The 21828-nt window shown below is 37.4% G+C and overlaps 1 pseudogene; it reads left to right on the top strand.

Annotated features, from left to right (window-relative positions):
- The first annotated feature begins 19503 nt into the window (after positions 1–19503).
- On the top strand, positions 19504–21279 carry LOC100950458 (annotated as a pseudogene).
- The last annotated feature ends 549 nt before the right edge of the window (positions 21280–21828 follow it).

The following is a 21828-nucleotide window of genomic DNA, read 5'->3' as shown; positions in this document are numbered from 1 at the left end:
TGTAGAAGCCAATTTAAGCCCAGAGTTTGTTATTGATTTACTCTCTCAATGATCTGTTGAGTCCTGTTAGTTGAAAATTGAAGTCTCCCATGACTATTGTATTTTTCTCTATTTCTTTCTCTACTTCTAGAAGTATTTGCTTTATGAATCTGTGCCCTCTAGCCTGGAGTGAATATGCAATACATTTAGGATTTTTTAAAATATATTTTCATGGAATTGATCCTAGTGTCATAGTATAATGATATTCTTTGTCTTTTTTTCTGTTGTTGCTTTAAATACTGCTTTATCTTATCTAAGCATAGCTTCTTCCACTCACTTTTGATTTGTATTTATCTGTAGAACATGTATTTTCAACCTCTTCACCTTCTGTGTATAAATCTCTTTTCCAGTGAGGTGAGTTTCTTATAGGCAACATATGACTTTTTGCATTTAAAAAATTAATTCTAGCAATTTTATCTTTTCATGAGATTCAATTTATTTATATTCAAAGTTAATATTGATGTATGAGGTTCCATTCTTATAATGTTAATTACTAACTAGGTGTTACTCAGTTATACAATTATTTCTTAATACCTATTAGCTCACACTATGAATTTTATGCTTCACATGTTTTCATGATAGCATTAACTTTTTTTCTTTTTTCATATTTAGAATTCTTTTGAGAATTTCTTGTAAGGCTATTCTACTGGTGGATAAATGCCCCTAGACTTGCTTTTTTGACAAAGATTTTATTTCTACTTGAATTATGATGCTCAGTTTAGCAGAACACAGAATTTGCAGTTCACATTTTTCTTTAAAATGATTGAAAAGATGAGCCCAATCCTGGCTTGTAAGGATTTTGCTTTGAAGTCTGCTGGTAAGTTAATGGAATTTCCTTTGTAGGTTATTAGAATTTTTTCTCTTACTAATTATAGGATTTTTTTTCCCTCATGTTCACTTTGAGCAGGCTGACTATTATATATTCTGATGAAGTCTATCTTCCAGTGCATGTCATTAGTGTTCTCTGAGCCTCTTTTATCTGGATGGCTAAATCTCTAGGTAAAGAAGAAAAATTTTCTTCAATTATTTCCTCAAATTGATTTTCCAGACTTTTTATTTTTTTCTTCTTTCTCAAGAATATCTATGACTCATAGAATTCAGTCATTTTACATAATATTGGAATCCTTTTTGAGGGCTTTGTTTATTTTTAGAATTCTTTTTATATGCTTTCACCTGATTGGGTTAATTTAGAATACCAGTGCTCAAATTCTGAAATTCTTTCTTATTCTTAAACTAGCCTATTGTTAAAAATTTCAATTGTACTTTGTAATTCCTTCAAAGAAACTTTCTTTTCCAGAGATTCTATTTTGCTTTGTTTTTAATCTTTCCCGTTAGTAAATTTTCATTCATATCCTGGATTGTTTTTCTGATTTCTTTATGTTGATTTTCAATTTTCTCTTGGATCATATTTATTTTCTCTAAAATATTTTGAAATTTTTATCTGGTATTTCAAATAACTCATTTCAGTAACTATCCATTGCTGAAGGCTTAATGTGATATTTGGGAAGTGTTGTAGCAGTTTGTCTTTTTATACTTCCAGAATCACTTCTCTAGTTCCTTATTACATGATTATTATATTCTAATTAACTTTCATTTGAATGGGATATTTTTCCCCCATTAAGTAGGTGACCATTATATCTTGTGTGGGAAAGCATTGCTTTGGTTGTGATCAGTGGCAATGTCTCCGTATCCTTGGTTATAGACAGATTTTATGTAGTGGTTTGCTCAAATGAGAGTTTTAGTAGTAAAGCACCAGGCATGTTAGTGAGCTCACTGTTTCCTGCAGGGGGAGAATGACTGCGGTCTTAGGAAACTTACTTTGTTCCCAACTACTGTGTATTTGTGTTAGCAGGTTTTGCACTGGTTTGTGCAGCCCCAACTTCAGGCCAGTACATTATGCTTGTAAGTGAGAGCTGGCCATAGCAGAAGCAGATGTCTATATGCTTAATATAGTTCTTTTACTAGGGAAAGCTCTCTGTTGTTTCAAGCAATAGGCTGGTCTATAGAATGTGCAATTGCCTGAACTTCCTGCTCATCCAACACATGAGTGGGAAATAAATCTGGGAAAAGTTTTACCAGCATGCCTGTCCTTGGACATCCCCATGCCAGACACAAGCAATAGAACTGGCATGGGTAGAAAGGGAAACTCTGGTGAAATGAGCAAGATTTCTTGAAAAGGACGAAGGGGAATACATGCCCTGGAAGCTCCATGCCCTGGTGAAGTGGAAATGTGATTCATTTTCCCATCATGCCCTGCCCCAAGGCTCAGAACACTGAGAACATTAAACAGACATAGTTTTTTTTTTTTTTTTTTTTTTTTTTTTTCAGTTTTTGGCCAGGGCTGCGTTTGAACCCACCACCTCCAGTGTATGGGGCTGGTGCCCTACTCCTTGAGCCACAGGTGCCACCCTAGACTTTACTTTTTATCTCCAGGCTGAAATTTAGCTGAATGTTGTGAAATACACCAGCCCCATGGTTAATTATCAAAATGACTTCAAGGCAGAAGCTCCTTCATTAGCTCCTTCACTAGCTGCATTAGAACAGTACAGCTATGTTGTTCTCCCACTTTCTGCTGCAGGAGGCAGTGGTGTCCCACTCTTTTGTGCATACATAGCCCTTGTGGGCACACTGACAGTAGGGAAGCACCCACCCTTAATAACCTTAGAATAGACACTTTCTGGAATGTTTACACTGACCTCCTGCAAGACCAGCCATGGATGTGTCCACAGAAGAGGGTGGGGAAAAGATAAGAAGTTCCTGTTCAACATTTGCACTTCATTCTGGCTAAGTATTGGGAGGTGGCATGCTTCCAAGTATTAGTTGATTTCCTTCAGATTTTCATATTTCTGGAAATAAAGTTTCTTGTAATATTCATTGAGGATTCCTTGAATTTCTAAAGGGTCTGTTGTTACTTCATCTTTACTGTTTCTGATTGATGAGATTAGAGATTTTATTCTTTTTTTCTTAGTTAGGTTTCCCAAAGGTTTATCTATTTTATTGACCTTTTCAAAAAACCAACTTTTTGATTTATTGATCTGTTCTATAATCCTTTTATTTTCAATTTCATTTAATTCTGCTCTAATTTTGGTTATTTCTTTTCTTCTGCTGCATTTGGGATTGGAATATTCTTCCTTTTCCAGTTGCTTGAGATGTCCCGCTAAGTTGTTAACTTCCTCTCTTTCTATTCTCTTGAGGGAGGCTTGCAGTGCTATAAATTTCCCTCTTAGGACTGCCTTTGCAGTATCCCAGAGATTCTGATAACTCGTGTATTCATTATCTTTTTGTTCTAAAAATTTGGTAATTTACTTCTTGATCTTGTCTCTGACCCATATATGATACAGCATAAGGTTATTTAGCTTCCATATTTTTGTATGAGACTGCAGATAACTGTTGTTACTGAGTTCAACTTTTATTCCATGATGATCTGAGAAGATGCATGGAATAATTTCTATTCTTTTAAAGTTACTTAGGTTAGACTTATGACTTAAGATGTGATCAATTTTGGAGTATGTTCCATGGACTGATGAGAAAAGTGTGTATTCAGTTTTGTTAGGATGAAATGTTCTATAGATGTGTCAGGTCCAAAAGTTGAATAGTTTAATTTAAATCTAAAATTTCTTTGCTAAGCTTCTTATTGGAGGATCTATCTGACACTGCCAAAGGAGTGTTAAAATCTCCAACTATGATAGAACTGTGAGAGATGAAGTTACTCATGCTTGTTAGAGTATCTCTTATAAATTGAGGTGCATTCTGGTTGGGTGCATAGATATTAATAGTTGAGATCTCATCATATTGAGTGTTACCCTTAACAAATATAAAGTGGCCATCCTTATCCTTGCTTACTTTTGTTGGTTGAAACCCTAATGTACCTGCAAATAAAATTGCAACACCTCCTTTTGTCTGCTTTCCATTTCCCATGTTGAACAAGCCTACATCAAGTTCTGAAATAGCATCAGCTATACAAAATCTTCCTAAAAAGAAAAGCCCGGGACCAAATGGCTTCATATCAGAATTCTACCAAACCTTTAAAGAGGAACTAGTACCTATATTACTCAACCTTTTCCAAAATAATGAAAAAGACAGAATACTACCCAACACATTCTATGAAGCAAACATCACCTTGATTCCCAAACCAGGAAAAGATCCAACAAGAAAAGAAAATTATAGACCAATATAACTAATGAATATTGATGTGAAAATATTCGACAAGATCCTAACAAATAGAATTTAGCAACACATCAAATAGATTATACACCATGACCAAGTGGGTTTTATCCTAGGATCTCAAAGATAGTTCAACATATGTAAATCTATAAATATAATTCATCACATAAACACATGAAAAAACAAAGACCATATGATTCTCTCAATTGATGCAGAAAAAGCTTTTGATAATATCCAGCATCCCTTCATGATCAGAACACTTAAGAAAACTGGTATAGTAGGGACATTTCTTAAGCTGTTAGAGGCCATCTACAGGAAACCCACAACCAATATTATAATCAATGGAGTTAAATTGAAATCATTTCCATTCAGATCAGGAACCAGACAAGGTTGCCCATTGTCCCATTGCTCTTTAACCTTTGTAATGGAAGTTTTAGCCATTGAAATTAGGGAAGAAAAGGTGATTAAGGGCATCCATATATGGTCAGAGGAGATTAAACTTTCACTTTTCACAGATGATATGATTGTATATCTAGAAAACACCAAGGATTTGACTATAAAACTCTTAGAAGTGATCAAAGAATATAGTAGCATCTCAGGTTACAAAATCAACACTCGTAAACCTATAGCCTTTATATATACCAACAGCAGGCAAGCTGAAAAAACAGTCAAGGACTCCATTCCGTTCAAAGTAGTGCCAAAGAAGATGAAATATTTGGAAGTTTACCTAACAAAGGATGTGAATGATCTTTATAAGGAGAACTATGAAACTCTATGAAAAGAAATAGCTGAAAATATTAACAAATGGAAAAATATACCATGCTTATGGCTGGGAAGAATCAACATTGTTAAAATGTCCGTACTACCCAAAGCAATATATAATTTTAATGCAATCCCCATTAAAGCTCCACTGTCATATTTTTAAAATCTCTAAAAAATAATACTTCATTTTATATGAAATCAGAAAAAAACCTAAAATAGCCAAGACATTACTCAGGAATAAAAACAAAGCAGGAGGAATCACGCTACCAGACCTCAGATTATACTATAAATCGATAATGATTAAAACATCATGGTACTGGCACAAAAACAGAAAGATAGATGTATGGAACAGAATAGAAAGCCAACAGATGAATCCAGCTACCTACCGTTACCTGATCTTTGACAAGCTGATTAAAAACATTGAGTGGGGAAAAGATTCCCTATTTAACAAATGGTGCTGGGCAAACTGGCTGGTAACCTGTAGAAGACTGAAACTGGACCCACACCTTTCACCATTAACTAAGATAAATTCTCACTGGATTAAAGATTTATGCCTAAGACATGAAGCCATAAAAATACTAGAGGAAAGTGTAGGGAAAGCACTTGAAGAAATCAGCCTGGGTGAAAATTTTATGAGGAGGCCTCCCCAGGCAATTGAAGCATCATCAAAAATACACTATTGGGACCTGATCAAACTAAAGAGCTTCTGCACAGCCAAGAACACAGTAAGTGAAGCAAGCAGACAGCCCTCAGAATGGGAGAAGATATTTGCAGGTTATGTCTCCAACAAAGGTTTAATAACCAGAATCCATAGAGAACTCAAATGTATTAGCAAGAAAAAAAACAAGTGATCCCATCTCAGGGTGGGCAAAGGACTTGAAGAGAAATTTCTCTAAAAAAGATAGGCATATGGCCTATAGATATATGAAAATATGCTTACTATCCTTAATTATTAGAGAAATTCAAATCAAAACTACTTTGAGATATCACCTAACTCCAGTAAGATTAGCCCGTATCACAAAATCCCAAAACCAGAGATGCTGGCGTGGATGTGGAGAAAAGGGAACACTTCTTCACTGCTGGTGGGAATGCAAACTAATACATTCCTTTTGGAAAGACATTTGGAGAACACTTAGAGAACTAAAAATAGACCTGCCATTTGATCCTACAATTCCTTTATTAGGTATATATCCAGAAGACCAAAAACCATATTACAGCAAAGATATTTGTGTCAGAATGTTTACTGCAGCCCAATTCATAATTGCTAAATCATGGAAGAAGCCCAAGTGCCCATCAATTCACGAATGAATCCATAAACTGTGGTATATGTACACCATGGAATACTATGCAGCCATAAAGAAAGATGGAGACTTTACCTCCTTCATGTTTACATGGATGGAACTGGAAAATTTTCTTCTTAGCAAAGTATCACAAGAATGGAAGAAAAAGTATGCAATTTACACAGCCCTATTATGAAACTAATTTATAGCTTTCATATGAAAGCTATAACCTAATTATAACCTAAGAATATGGGGAAGAGGGGAGCAGAAAGGGAAGAGGTGGATGGGTGGAGGGAGGATGATTAGAGGGATCACCTCTATGGTTCATCTTACAAGGGTACAAGTGAATCTTTCTAAAAGTAGAATATAAATGTCTTAACACAATAACTAAGAAAATGACATAAAGGCTATGTTAACCAGTTCGATGAAAATATTTCAAATTGTATATGAAAACACCACACTGTACTCCATGATTGCATTAATGTACACAGCTATCATTTAATAAAAAAAAAAAAAAGAAGAAGAAGTTCCTCTCTTCATCTACTTGACTAAACACTGAAGCTGCTTGGTTGCTGGGAAGGAATCACTTTCCTCCTTTGCAGAGTCAGGCATAGTGCCCCTCTCTGACAGAAGTAATGCTGTAATTCTTTACCTCCAGAGGGGACATCTTGAGCATAGGAAAGGAGGTGGTTTTGTCTACTTTGTCCCAAGGAGTGCCCTCTTGGTATGCTGCACTATCCCTTTTCTTCCCTGGGGACTAGACCCCTAGGAACACTAGCTTCCCTGTGTCAGGCTGGTCCTATGTGACTACCACAATCAGAGTATGTGCCAGTGGGGATCTTCAGGCTCAGACACAAGTGCTCTGGCTCCCTGAAAAGAACACAGTCCTTTGACCGTTGCATCCTGAGTATGGCACCCACAATGGCAGCTTGAGCCTGAAAGCAGGGCAAGCAGCTCCCCAGGGGTTGGTCATCTTGTATAATTCCCTTAAGAACCCTCTCAAATGTGTGCCTTCCACTAGTGTTTTGTTTCATGAGGGCAGAGGGTGGCAACAGGTTAGACAATGGTGAGCTGCCACAAGGACTAGGGAATTAAAAACACTTTCATCAACCTTTTCAACAAAATGGAAAATCCCTTGCGTTCCCTGTCAATGTCTGCCAGCCTCATTTCTTCATTCTCTGTGCTACAGAGAACTCTGCTGTGAGTTCTTTGCTAGAATACCACACACTCCCTGTGATATACTTTTTGAGTTATAATTATTGGCATGTAACTTTGCTACTTCTTTTTGAGGAAAACAAACATCTGACATCTCTATTCAGCCATTGTATGCACCAACCTCTTTTTGGTGTTAAAGTGTCATCACCAATCCCAATGTCACCTAGATTTTCTATGTTCTTTTGGAGAAAATACCTGTATATATACTGTATAGTGTATGTTTTACCTTTGGCCCTATTATCTATTTTGATTTAATTTTCATAAAATGTATAAAGTCTTGATCTAGATTCATTTCTTATGCTTGTGGATTCTAGTTATTTCAGTATCAGTTTATGAAAACTCTTTTTTTTTTTTTTGCATTGAATTACATTTGCTCGTTTTTGAAGTTGACCACTTTTGCTGGGTTGTCTGTCTTACTGTATTGATCCATTTGCCTATTCTTTCTCCAATACCACAGTGTTTTCAGTTCTGTAGCTTCATGATATCTTAAAGTTAGTTACTGTCAGTCATCTGACTTTGCCCTCTCCTTTAATATTATGCTGGCTATTGTGGGGCTTTGGATTCTTTAATTTGCTTATTGGCATAAATTATTTTATACTTAGGAATACTGATTCAGCTCTGACTCCATCTTCCATGTGTTCTTTCATTACCTTGTACTTCACTAGCTCTACTGCCTTACAATTTCCCATAAATTCTTATACCTAGAAAATGGATAGAGGGGTAACAAGAGATAAATCTCCCTCAATGCAACAACCTCTTTGCATTATTATTATTCTTTCTTATCTTATTCTTTACCTTAAAAGCCAAGGTTCTTGACAAAGCAGTTTATATAACTTTTTTTTTCAACTTATTTTTCTCTCCTTCAGACCAGACATCAGTCAACATTTTTTTTCATGTGAGTATGTGTGTCATTTCCTCATCTAGAGATGAAGAGTACTTTCTTCCCCTAAGTCCAGCCTAGTTGTAGTGACAAATAGAATGCACTAGAAGGATATTTTAGCATTTTCAAAGTTAATTTATAGAAATTGTGCAGCTTCTGTTTAAGCCACATGGAATATTCCTTCTGGGGAGGCTAGAGATCATGTTTGAAATCTGAGCACTCCAAGACCTCCATGATGTGAGAATCTAAGGCACTGGGATAAGCCATGACTGAGCCAAGTGGAAACAGATCCTCCAGTTCCAGCTGTTTCTGTGTGAATAAGAAGAAATGATGCCCAGCAGAGCCTTTCTCAAATTCTGACCCACAAACTTATGAATAATTTTCTTAAGCATTCCAGGTGATTTATCTACTAACTCTTGATTAAATAGATTTGTATAAAAATTGATTTAAGTATAAATCCAGACTTATCTCTTTTTCAAATCTGTGCTTAGATAAAATAAAACAAACAAACAAATCATGAAAAGCCTGCTGTGCTAATCTGACATATAAGTAGCTACTTCAAAGTAACCTGGAACTTCTCTGGACCCAAGAAGCTCTCCAACAATCAAAAAACATAAGGTAATGATTATGAATAAAATCTGGTTAGGGCAATGTGAGCAACTCAAAGAAAGACAGACACAAATATAAATTCAAAATAGTGGGTTAAAAGGCAGATACACACAAAGCAGAAGGAGCCCAATGTTGCCAGAATCTCTCTAGGCCAAGTCTTGGGGTTGGAAGAATGAAGTTACAGACCACAGAAGAAGCAACAGGAGAGAGCTTACTGACTGGGAGAAAGATTGATTGGCATGATAAGCAAAAGAGATCAAAGTTAAAGGAGAGAGAACAGAACCCCCAAGTGCAAAGGCCCCGCGTCTTCAGTCTGAGGGGTTTAGATGCTGCTTTTCCTATCCTTCAGGAAGTGTCTTGGGGAAGTGAGTCATATTTGGCCAGAGGTCTTCAGGCAGAAATTAATCCTAAAATTAGCACAAGAATGCAGTTCTTACAGGTTTTGCCTCCGGCAAGAAATTAGGGTGTATTCTCCTTACTCTCAGGAGCTGCCCAGAATCTTCCAATCTGCTTTGTTTATGAAGCCCAGAAGGCATGGCCTGGAAAGGGTGGGCTGTTTGTGTCTCAAGATGGGGATTTGATTTCAGAATTCTCCCAGCTCAGAGAATGGGGGTCTCTATTTCTGGCCCTGAGTAGGGGAACCCTGTAACACTAATACTGTGGTCAAAATGTATGCAAACACTTTGGAACTAAGTCATCTTCAAGAATTATGAGATATGAGGTATTAATGACAATAAGAGACCTATTAAGGCCAAGGGGCTTTGTAGATCAGCTGCTTCTTAAGAAAACAAGTGATCAGTATACAAGATTGACTTGATTGAAATTTACAGCTAGAAATAATAAAGGACACCTGATTAAAATAAAGAAATAGTGTTACCGGAATTTCTCCTTCAGTGGGTCATTGGTCTTGGGGATTCAAAGAATGAACCCATGGACAAAAGATCAGTGGTGAGACAAGATTTATTAGACAGAAATGAATACAAAAGGAGTCAAAAGCACCAGAGCTTCTGGCAAACGGGAAGACCTAAGTTGGAAGTCTCTCTCATGGGTCCTTTTTCTAGAGGTATATAGTACACTTTTGGCAGGACTTGGTAGGTGGAAGACATCTTTTCAAAGTTACTGAGTACATTAACAAATGCAGTCCCTCCTCCACTAGGGCAAGGTTATCCCAAGGAAGGGATTAGGGTGTGTGCTCCCTACTCAAAGTGGAACTATCCAAAATCAAAATGTTTCAAGCTGCTTTGTTCATGACTTTGCTTGAGCCCAGAGAGTGTGGCCTGGAAAGGTCAGACTGTTTCTGGAAATGAGGGTCTGATTTCTGATCTCACCTGGGCCTAGAGAATGGGGGAATCCCGGTCTGGCTCTGAGTGGGGGAATCCTGTATCCTGTATCCATAGGGCAGAGTGGAAGATAATTTCTGATATCTGCATTTAGATTGCTGGGCACAGTTTACATTTTGTAATTGTATATGTCATTATTTTTTATTTATTTTTTTGAGACAGAGTCTCACTTTGTTGCCCTCAGTTGAGTGCCAGGGTGTCACAGCTTGTTATGCCCGAAATTCTCTCAAGTGGCCCCAACAAACAGTCCGAGACACACTCCGATGTAAAAAGCAAGAGGTGAGTTTTATTCAGGCCCAGGACTGGACTCTCCTGGCATGCAAGCAGAGTATGAGCCCTGAACCCGGGGTGGGGAGAGTTTTTATGGGGTACAGAAGGCAAGAAGGGTAGGGTCAAGTACAGGTATTCTTGATTGGTGGTTGATGATTTCACTAGTAAAGGAGGATTTGCATTGGTGGTTGATGATTTCATTAGTACAGGGAGGACTTGGATTGGTACAGGTGAGGGGTGGGGGATTTCTTAACCGGGGCTAGAGGTGGTGTAGCCTAATTAGGTAGTTGAAGAAGAATACCTGAATTTCAAGGAAGTAGAAACCTATTGCCCATTATGGGAGCTGTTCAAGGGAACTGATACTTATTGCCTATTATGGCAGCTGCCTATTATGGCAGCTATTATTAGGTGACTCAATTCAACGGCTTAATGGCTTGTACAACCAGGGGTGGGGGAGGCAGCAGGGAGTGGCCCTGTGGGTTTCCCTGGTGGTTGGGGTGGAGGGTGGTGGAGGGGCTAGGAACAGAGCTTATGTAGTAGACAACAAAATGGCGCTGGTCTGGCCCTTACAAGCTCACAGGAACCTCAAACTCTTGGGCTTAAGCAATTCTCTTGCCTCAGCCTCCCAAGTAGCTGGGACTATAGGTGCCTGCCACAATTCCTGGCTATTTTTTGGTTGTAGTTGTCATTGTTATTTGTCAGGCCCTGAGCTGGAATCGAATTTGCCAGCTCTCTCGTGTATGTGGCTGGTACCTTAGCTGCTGAGCTACAGGCCCTGAGCCCATAAATCATTATTAGAATGCAAAGTACATAGTGAGTACCAGCTGTCTGTGGAAATAAAAACCACAAACTCTATAAAATAATTTAAAGGTATTTATTTGAGCCAAATATGTACCACTGATAAATTCCTGCTCAAGGCTGCACGTGAACCTCATTTTCGGGCCTAAACAAGCTCAACCATGTTTTCTGGGCCCAAGCAGATCCAAGTCAGTGTGATCAGTGTCTCAGCTAAGCCACCACTCCCAGAACAGAGAACACACTCTAAACAAAATATGAGCACATTCCTACACAAGTGAAGTTTTAAAATTAACTTCTGCCCTCAAGCTCCTGGTGCCCAGCCTGAAGGTGATACAGGACTCCACCACTCAGAGCTGGACAGGGATTCCCCCGTTCTATAGGCCCAGGTGAGCTCAGAAATCAGACCCTCATTTTCAGGCACAAACAGGCTTCCTTTTCCAGGACACACTCTCTGGGCTCTAACAAGATCATGAACAAAGCAGCCTGAGATGGTTTTTTGGATGGCTCCACCTTGAGTAGGGAGCACACACCCTAATCCCTCCTCTCTCAGACAAAAACTGCAAAGACCTAACAACTTTGCCCCAGGGGAAGAACAGAATTCAACTTTGAAAGGGTATTTTTCCATCTACCAAATCCTAGCCAAAATGTAAATCTCTAGACGATATATACTTCTAGACAAAAAGCCCATGTGAGAGATTTTCGACTTGAGTTTTTCCCTTTGCCCAAGGCTCTGGTGCCTTTTTAAAAACTTCTTCTGTATTCTTTTCTGTCTAATAAAAATCCTGTCTTACCACTGATCTGTAGTCTATGGGTTCATCCTTCGAATCCCTGAGACCAAGGACCTACTGAGGCAAGAAAGTAAAAGCAGAACTAAAAGAATCTATCCTAGCTGCTCTGTGTAGGCCTCAGCCAAGCCGCAGGCATTTCTGCTGTCCGCGTGTTTCTCCCCTGACATATGCTGGGCCTAGATTGTAACCCAGTAACTTCCTTGGGTTTCTGTTGCCTTTGGGGCAGGTGGTCCGACCCATCTCAAGGACGTGGGCAAATCTGACCTTCCCCCTTGAGCCCAGGACCTTGAGGATGATGTCATGTCTCTCTGTCTTATGACCCACACATGCACTCCCACCCTGAAAGGTGAATAAAAGAGAGGCAAGAGATTGAGTCGGGGGGGCTTGGTTTTGGGAAACACGCTGGTGTTCTAAGTACCCCTGGCCGAATAAACCCGCTTCCTCTAATCAACTGGTGCCTGGAGTCTTCTTTCTGCGTCGGCTTCCTGCTACACTACTGAAGAAGAAATTCCGATATCAAAGGATAGGAAAAGCTGTTTATAAACCCCTTGAGAGTAACCTCACAAGGGCTAGTCACTCTGGAAGCCCCCCTTTGGCATGCAGAAAGCGTTGACTTTTTTTCTATGTATCTGTCAATAAAATATATTCTTTCACTTACTGGTGGTGAACTTATGGTGGCCCATGTATTCATTCTTCAAATCTCCTAGTCCAAGGACTCAGCAGAGAGAGACAGTCCAGCTACACCATCACGCTCTGGAGAGCCATCCCCAAAATGCCTTGGTGGTCACGCTGCAGTTGGATTACTTTGTTCTTATAAATTTCATGGAGATAAGAATTATACAGAAAGTCATAAATCAGTACATGGAAGGCATACATGGGTTTGGCAAAAAAAAAAAAAATAAATAATCCAGAACATTTTGAGGAGGACCATTTCAAGTTATGTTTGGCTATAAAGATTTTTTGGAGATAAGAATTATACAGAAAGTCATAAATCAGTACATGGAAGGCATACCTGGGTTTTGGAAAAAAAAAAAAAATAAATAATCCAGAACATTTTGAGGAGGACCATTTCAAGTTATGTTTGGCTATAAAGATTTTTTGATTTCTACTTAATTTTTTTAAAAGGATCTTTTTCTAAAAAAGTGCTTGGGGTGTTTTATCTCCAATAATTAATTAAGTAAATTGATGCCCTGCAAGTGTGTTTTAAGTTTTGTTCTCTATAGCTTTAGACCTACAAGTGAGTGACAAAGGATATCTCCAGGAAGAAAGGGGAACATGAGGAGACCGTCTGACCTTCCTTGCAGGGCTCAGCACCTCAGCTTTAATGTTTTTCTAGGGTCCCCTTGGCCAAGAGGGGGTCCATTTAGTTATCTAGGAGGATTAAGATTTTATTTTAATTCACACTATCCACTTATAGCAAATAATTTTCAGGGTGAAGCCACTCATTTTTTTATATAGTATTTTCAAAATTTTAAGGCTTAGTTTTAAAACTATTGTACCTTGACAATTTTACTAAAGTGTTTTCTCTGTGGTTTAAGAATATTTTGAGATTCCTGCTAATAGAAAAACACCTGGAGTTGTAAATTTTTAGCATGTTATAAAATCTGCTTGTTTTATCACAGCTCCCTTCTTTCTAATTGTCCACCAAAGACTTCTGGAAGCTCCCGGTAACTTTTCTGCAATTCAGCAGTTAAGGTAATATTTCCCAAAGGCTAGTACAATAAAGCGTCCCTTGCCTTCTACACCAGAATCCATATTGACAACTTGCCACAGGCCTGAGGGCTAAACCTAATTAGCAGAGCTTCACTTTCTAAAATAAATTAATTCAATCTAAACTTGGCTTTAAATGACTGAACTCTTATAGAATACTTTTTTAAAAAAAATTCTTATTACAACAGAGTGACTTTGATTATATAGTCTTGTCAGGTATTCTTTATTCTTAGGAAACATCTGAGAAGTAAGACAGTCTGTTGAGAAACTTTTCATCTAATTTCCATTTATGTGACACTCAATACCCTTCATAGTTTGACCTCCACCTCACTTCTTGCTTCATCTTCTACCTTTTCCACGCGTGACAAAAATGACCCACGTGTACATGGGCATCGCGTCTCTATTTGTATGCCTAATTACACACTTTTTGCTCTATTCGCAATATAGACTATTGGTGTATTGCAATACCGCTATTATTTTTACAAATTTGAAATATTATGATTATCATTTGAATATCTGCTATGAGTAGATATCTTCCAAAAGAATTGCTTACCTCTCTCTCCTCTGTCTCCTCCCTCCTCCTTGGTGCTGCTCTGTAGCATCCCTCCCTCACCAATAAAAACCTTTGATACAAGCAAAAAAAGAATTGCTTACTTATTCAATAGAAATGGAAGTTTCTGCCCTGGTACATAACCTATCATAGCAATTGCTCTTACAGCAATACTATTGTTCTATGGTTATCTGCAAGAGCAGTATTAATTTCCCTTCATTTTAAGAACCATTTATTACATAAACATTCAAGTATTTCTGGAACTAATATATAAAATAAAGCCAACATTTTTTCAGTGTATTACAATTATTTGAGATTCTCATTAGGTCAGAAACTGTGCCTCGAGGAACACAGAGTCATATTAAGGAGCAGAGAGATTAAGTCTAGCAGATAACATTGGATTGGGAACTAGTCATAACTTGAACGATTCTCTTAGTGATGTAAATTTATCAGATTAATTTAGTTTCAACATTCCTACTTACATTTTCTTCCCAAAGTAGAGTAACAATATTGCCTCATCCATACAAACATAATAACTAAGAAAGTGACATAAAGGCTATGTTAACCAGTTTGATGAAAATATTTCAAATTGTATATGAAAACACCACACTGTACCCCATGATTGCATTAATGTACACAGCTAACATTTAATAAATAAATAAATAAATAAATAAAATAGTGTGCAATTTAAAATTGCACACAAACTTCACGGTCAAAAAAAAAAGGGATTTTATGCTACAAAGTATGGAACACGCTTCTCAATTTTATTACCACTGAAGAACGGGAATAAAATTATATTTCCATTACTCTAAATAGAAAGACTGAGGCCTTACAGGCATTTATGTAACAGATTAATTCTGATACCCTCATGCAGCCTGTATGTCAAATGATTTGATGTCTGTTAAGCATAGTATCTAATACAGAATTTGTGTTCAATAAATGTTGCTGAGTATAACTGATAACGATTATGTTACAGATATATATTATCTGTGGAATAATAGATTGTTTTAATTAATATATTTGGAGTAAGTATAAAGAGGTATTTTTCTTATATAAGGAATTAACATTCATGGAGCAGGCATGAAGCAATAATTTTGTTCCACACAGTTTTTAACACCTATTTGATTGAAAGCAGTCACCAAAAAGCGATTTAGTGAGCACTCATTAGGAGTCACATGCTCTCCTTCCAGTGAGTACATCAAGAAACAAAACAAGATCTATTTTTTTAAAGAAGTTACATTTTAGTAGGGGGAGGGGGGATGCATAATAAATATAACATGTTAGTAAATTTTATGGCACAGAAGAATAGTAATGAAACCATGGAACACATGAGAAAGAAAAGCAGGATCAGAGCACTAAGCAGAATTTGTGGTGGCAGGGATGGAGCAGGCCACAATATTCTATTTTTTGGGTGTTTTCTTGCTGCTCTGGTTGTCACCATTTAACAATGTTTAAAGGTATGGCAACTACTTTGTTAAACATTATTTAACAAAGATTAAGATTAAAATAATCTTAATAACAATTCATGTATATATAATTCATGTAAAATGTATGTATATATTTCCATACATCTATAGATAAGAAAACAATTATTTTTATTAAATTATTTTTTGTTGAGTTTCTTATGTAAGTCTGTTGAATTGGCCAAATCAATGATTCTTTTGGAAGAAGTGTGGATACTTCATATTCCACAATTAACTTTGTAAGCAGATAGAGACAGATAACCGGGGACAAAGAGGTTATATATTAGGAAAGGATTGAGTTTTTATCAACTTTATAAAATTATACAATTGAATTTCTCATCAACTTAATAATTATAGAACAAGCAGAAAATGAATTACAATTTAGTGAACACTCACTTGACATGGGGATATTATTCATGTTAAATTGTTTATCTTATTTCATTCTTCAGAATCACCACGTAGAAATTACTTTATGATCCTTTTACAGTTGAGTAATTCAAAATTTAAGGAAGTTAAGAAACTCTTTTTTAACACTTGGATTAAATAAAAGCTGGAACGTGAGTCCAGCCTCTCTGACTCCAAAGTTGACAGAGTCAACTACAGCTTTTCACTACAGCTCCAAATATTCTTTACCTTTGTCTACGTTCTTGTTTCAATTTTAATAGCTACTAAAATAGGTCTACACAGAATGTAAGCCCAACTCTGATATATCTGTGCTAGTTTCATTTTTACACTTTAGGTTCTTATGTAGGACAAGGATAAAAATCTAGTTTTCCTGGAATTCTTGCAACAGTTGAGTCATTTTTATATGTGAAGAATACTTCCCTAAAATACGAAACAAGTGCCCATTTCTCCCATTACTCTTTTGTAGTGTCATAGACTTGCTAATTAGCTCTCACAGCTCCTATGGCATTTTATTCTGATGGGTCACAGTTATTCAGAAAAGTCAGTGATTGAAACCCATGATGCCCCAAAAAGAGGCAATGATGAAATAGGATAATATTCTCTTTTTTTCAAAGAGTTGAATAATATAATTCTATCTGCATTAATTTCCCAGTGCTATTATCTTTAGAATGAATCACCTGTCATAGCCCATATGTTCAAACCGGTTCTTTTATTGAAGGCTACTACATCCATCAGTACTTTATCTTACTAAATGTGCTAAAAATTTGTGGGATAAAAGAATCAAAAGTTGCACAATATTATTAATCATATGCTTTGTTGGCAACAATAAGAGGACTGGAAACTGCTATTTATAAGACATTTTCTGTATTCCATCTATTATCTGTGTGTGTGCATTTGTGTGTACTCCCAGTTTTTCTTACACCCCTCCCCCCAATTTTTTAAATGATGAGGTAAAAGCAAAAAACAGGATTCAATAGATACTTAAATCCATAGAGGTACTACATATTATGGCTAGAATTGAAATCTAGATTTTTTTTTTTGACTAGAAATATACAAGTTATTATACTATCCCCATTCTGAAAGTGGTGTAAGATTTCTCAGAATTTGGTCAAAGTGCATATTTCTTCCATGTGTTTTATTGTTAAAGAAGATTGGTTCCACTTGACAAACGGTTTTCAAAGTATGTTCTGCAAACTTCTAGGTATCTCAGAGAACCTCTCATAAGACTTGCACGGTCAGCACAAGTTTCATAGTAACCTTAAGACATTACTTGCTTTTCTCACTGTGGTAGCATTTACACCAATGGGGCAAAGGCAATGTTGGTAAAATTATTGGGACATTAGCATAAATCAAGGCAGTGGCATCAAGCTTCCATATTTTGCCATGTATGGTGTGCACGTCTTTGCCAAATTGTTGAGAGTAAAATAAGGATGTGCATTAATAAGGGTAGTAATGATTCCATACCTATATAAACACTTTTTAGGCTTGGTGTGGTGGCTCATGCCTGTAATCCTAGCACTATGGGAGGCCCTGGTGGGTGGATCTCTTCAGCTCAGGAGTTTGAGACCAGCCTGAGCAAGATCAAGCAAGATCAAGACTATGTCTCTAGTAAAAATTAAAAAATTAATTGCACATTGGGGCTGGAGTGGGTAGTCCCAGCTACTTGGGAAACTGAGACTTGAGGATAGCTTGAGCCCAAGAGTTTGAGCTTGCTGTGAGCTATGATGATCCAAGGCACTCTACCCACAGTAACAGAATAAGATCCTGTTTCAAAAATAACAAAAATAAAATAAATGTTTTTAATTCCTTTATTTATGCTTATGGGTTAAAAGGGCAACTCTAAGAAGCAATAATGATATCCATACGCAAAATAATATCTTGGAATGTGGTGATTGCCTCCCTCCACTTTACCCTTCTTCTCCCTGACCCCCTCACTGATCTGGCCCCTCATATTTAGGAGACTCCAACCCCCCAGCCAGTTACACTGAATACTACCTGTTACCACCATCTGGGAAGTGGGCATGCTGCTAAAGGGACGTTGGCAAAGAAAGGAGGAAGTGGCCATGCAGTGGGGCCTGCTCTCACAGGCAGATCCTGCTGCCATGTAGAAGTCCATGCTGAGCCCAAGTGGCAGTTGAGAGTGGTCTGCATGACCTTGATAATAAACCTGAGAAAGGGTACAACAAACCCCCCAAAATCATGACTAATATCACTTATGAACATAGGTATAAAATTTCTCAAAAAAAAAAAATACTGAATTCAATATTGCATCTTCACCATGATTCAGTGAGTTTCATCCCACAGACACAAGGATGATTTGCAATACCCAAATCAATCAATGTGATTCACCACATAATCAGAAGCGAAAACAAAGAACAAGTGATAATCTCAATAAATGCAGAAAATGCATTCAATAAAATCCAGCATTGTTTCTTGATAAAAGTCTACCAAAGATGGAGGGAAAATACCTCAAAATAATAAAAGCCATTCATGAGAAACTTACAGTTAACATCGTACAGAATGGGGAGAATTTGAAAGCATTCCCTCCAATGAAGAGTGCACATGGGATACATAGGGAAGAATCATATCTTGATGTGCTTGCATTGCTATTAATAATGATTTTATAAACTTGAAATAAATATTCAATTATTAGTTGTAAGTAGATTAGAAATTAAATTAGGAATAGGATTGCAGAGAATGGAAAACAGTAATGGAGAATATGGATTTGGGAGGAAATTCCTGGCTCTGAGTGCAAAGTGAAAGACTTTATCCGTTAAGTATTCTGAAGCTGGCTTGCTGAATTTTCCCCCTCCCCTGACAGCTGCCCCAGAGCCCCAGGCTGCAGTCCTTGTGGTTGTTCTTTGGTAGGGCAGGGCTCTGTGCTCTGGGAGAGCCCTTTCTGGGGAGGTTAAGAATGTAAAAGTATAAACCTTGTTGAACATGAGGATTGCTGTGGACCAGAAAGGAGATGAAATATTTCTTTTCTTCTGTCACCTTGGTTTGGCCAGAGGAGTCTGTCTAGACACAAGGCTTTGAGAGTATTAAAAACTCACATCTGTGATTTGTGACCGTAGATCAGCTAGGTTTTTTCCCTGATGTCAGCTCCTAACTGTTTACCTATCCAGCCACTGTTTATGTTAACATCGTAACATACCTTAAAACAATAAAAAGTAGCAAGTAAGTCCATACAATTAATGTAGTTAGTTGTAGAATTAGTCTAGGTAATAACAATGCAAGCACAGCACAACCACCACAGGATTGTTTGCCTTGCCTTCATGAGATTTATGATTGCAACACTGATGTATGAAATAAATACCGAGCTGGCCTGAACTCAGGGTGGCACACTGGAAGTCTCACAAAGAAGGTGTGCTGCCTCCCAAATCCCCACTGCTCTTAACACTATCTCCTTGTCTTTGTCTATTATTCTCTATGTTTTTCCTAATAATTTTCCCTTGGTTTTTCTCACTCCACCAAGCCTCCAGGAAGGAAACCCATAGGGTGCCAGGGCAGGTTCCATGATACTCTGAGAACTGGGACAAGATAAGGGTGTGTCTTTGCATCATTTGAGTCAACATAATATTGGAAGTTTTACCCAGAGCAGTCAGGCAAGAGAAACCATGGATATTGTCCAAATTGAGAAGGGAAGGTCAAATTATCCCTGTTGAGTTATGATAGGACTTTGCATCTAGAAAACCCTAAAAACTCCATGAAGGGATTCTAGAGTTAATAAATTATTTTAGTGAAATCTCAGGTTTCCACATTAAGGTTCACAAATCAGTAATATTTTTATATTTTAAAAACAGTCAAGCTGATAGTCAAATCAACAAGTCAATATCATTCAGAATAACTACAAAGAAAATAAAATACCTACAAATATACTTATTAAAGAAATGAAAGATTCCTACAAAAAGAACTAAAAAACTCTAATAAAAGAATCATAGATGATGCAAACAAAGGGAAAAATATCCAAGGTTCATGGATTGGAAGAATCACATCATTAAAATGTCTATACCATCCCAAACCATTTATAGATTCTGTATAAATACAATCAAAAAACCAAAGTCTGATTTCACAGACCTAGAAATAATAATCATCGGCTTCATTTGGAATCGAAAAAGAGTCAAAATGGCAAAGCTATCTTAACACAAAAATCAAATGTGGAGGCATCACATTACCTAACTTCAAATTACACTACAGGATATAGTAACCAATGTAGCATGGTATTGATATAAAAGTATAGACCATAGAACAGAATAAAGAATGCAGGAATAAATCTATCTTCCTAAAATCAACTGATTTTCAACAAAGCACACACCAACATCCATGGAGAAAAGATGCCCTATCCAGTAACTGGTGCTGGGAAAGCTGGATACTTACATACAGAGCAATGAAGCAGGACCACAATCTCTCACTCTACACATGAATTAATTCAAGATAAAATGGATAAAAGGTTTAAAGATAAGGTATGAAGCCATAAAGTTGTAGAAGTAAAACATAGGAATATCTCTTCTAGACACAGAATTTATGACTACAGCACAAAGGCTAATACAGCAATAACAAAAATAAATAAATGAGAATTAAATTAAAGGATGGGAGAAAAAATTCACAAACTGTATATCTGATGAAGCAGAACTCAAATCAGAGAAGAAAAAAAATTTAAAGTAGGCAAAAGAAATGAATACACACTGGTGGACACCAGCTCTAAGATCACATCAAGGACTGAAAGGAGAAGATGGAAGTTGTGGAGGAAGTAGAGAGTGGAAGAGACGCCTGCTAATGGGATCACTAGTGAGGAAAATGCGGAGCAGGAGGCTGACAATGAGGTGGATGAAGAAGAGGGAGAAGGTGGGGAGGAGGAGGAGGAGAAGGAAGAAGGTGATGGTGAACCAGAGGGTGGAGACGAAGATGAGGAAGTTGAGCCTGCCACCGGCAAACGGGCAGCCCAAGATGCTGAGGATGATGATGTTGGGATCAGGAAGCAGCAGAAGGCTGATGAGGATGACTAAGCAGCAAAAAAGGAAAAGTTAAACCTTAAAAAAAGAAAAAAGTAAAGGCCGCTGTGACCTGTTCACCCTCCACTCCCATCTCCAGATCTAAACATGGTCATCTCTGAGTAGAGAGGCCTGTCCACTGCAGCTGACAGTGTGTGCTCCACTGCCCACTAAAACCAGAGAATTTACAACAGGGGAGGACAAACCCCTCCCCAACTTCCAAGGCCCCACTTTTTTCTTAAAAGTATTTTCAAAGGAATTTATTTGTAATTTTTATTTACATTTTATATTTTTATACACATTGTTAGGGGTCAGCCATTTTCACTGATCTCAGATGACCAACCCAGACTTCAGAGCATTCTCTGTTCTCATTCTGACTTTGATTTTACTTGTGGTGTGACCATGTTATTATAATCTCAAAGAAGGAAAAACATCTTGTAAAAAAAGCAAAAAGCAACAACAAAAATCTTACTCTGAGCATTACAGTAACTTTTTCTGTGTATGTACTTAGCTGTACTATAAGTAGCTGGTTTGTATGAGATGGTTAAAAAGGCCAAAGGTGAA

Source organism: Otolemur garnettii, unplaced genomic scaffold (assembly GCF_000181295.1).
Source record: "Otolemur garnettii isolate 467f Iridium unplaced genomic scaffold, OtoGar3 scaffold00001, whole genome shotgun sequence".
NCBI classification, from domain to species: Eukaryota; Metazoa; Chordata; class Mammalia; order Primates; family Galagidae; genus Otolemur; species Otolemur garnettii.
This window is presented reverse-complemented; position numbering and strand designations above follow the sequence as displayed.